This window comes from Lupinus angustifolius, chromosome LG05 (genome assembly GCF_001865875.1).
Source record: "Lupinus angustifolius cultivar Tanjil chromosome LG05, LupAngTanjil_v1.0, whole genome shotgun sequence".
Classification (NCBI taxonomy): domain Eukaryota; kingdom Viridiplantae; phylum Streptophyta; class Magnoliopsida; order Fabales; family Fabaceae; genus Lupinus; species Lupinus angustifolius.
Window position 1 is genome coordinate 21315989 of NC_032013.1, and position 991 is coordinate 21316979.

The window sequence follows — 991 nt, forward strand, 5'->3', positions numbered from 1 at the left end:
TGCAGCACAAGAGATTTCTTCACTAAGAATTATGAGTTGTAATTACAATATCTCACCCCGAGATTTCTATGTACCTTACACACTCCCTAATTCTTATTCACTCTTGGAAAACACATTTCCAAGTGATTCTAATCCCCTTTCTTTTCACACCCCGTGAAAGAAAGTATTCTACAACAATATTGAAGAATGTATAATAATGCAGATTGCTTTTACAAGTATGAAAGTAGTATAACTTGTAATCTAAGCAATTCTTTATGTATACCAAGTAATAATGCCATTTGAAACACTTCTAAGCAACTTCAGAAAAACAACTTTGAAAGTTAAGGACTAGTTGCAGAAAGTGTAGAGAAATAAGTTTAAGAGCTTTTGGAAATTGTATAAGAGTTGTGTGTTGTTGTGTGTCTGTGATGTGAGAGTTAAAACCTTTATATAGACTTTCCAAACACCCATGGCGCCTTTCTGAAAGTGTAGGAGTTGTTTGAAGTGAAGAGATTTCGTTTGGAGTGAAAACATTTCATTCTGAAATCTGAAATCTGATGCAACAACTCTCAGTAATCGATTACTGACATTGAGTAATCGATTACCCAAACTCTCTGTCCAATGTTCATTTAAAATTAAATTAGAGTAATCGATTACACCAATTTGAGTAATCGGTTACTCAACTTTTCAAAATTGGTAATCTGTTACTCAAGGATAGTAACGGATTACTCTGAATAGTTTTAAGTTGGATAACTCTTTTCTCACACACGTAACATGTTACTTAGATGAAGTAACCCACTATTTTTGAAAATTGTTTTAAGTATTTTAAAGTGTTTCAACTTTCTTTAAAAATAATTTGAGTATTACTACTTTGTATATTTAAGAGTTTTAGATAGAAGTATCTATAGAGACTTAATCTAATTATCTTGAAGCTTTAATCTTCTTTGTCTTCATAAGTATTCTTCCTTTTCTTCTTTTTGGTGATGTTGGTGTCTTCATCAAAATCGTGCCA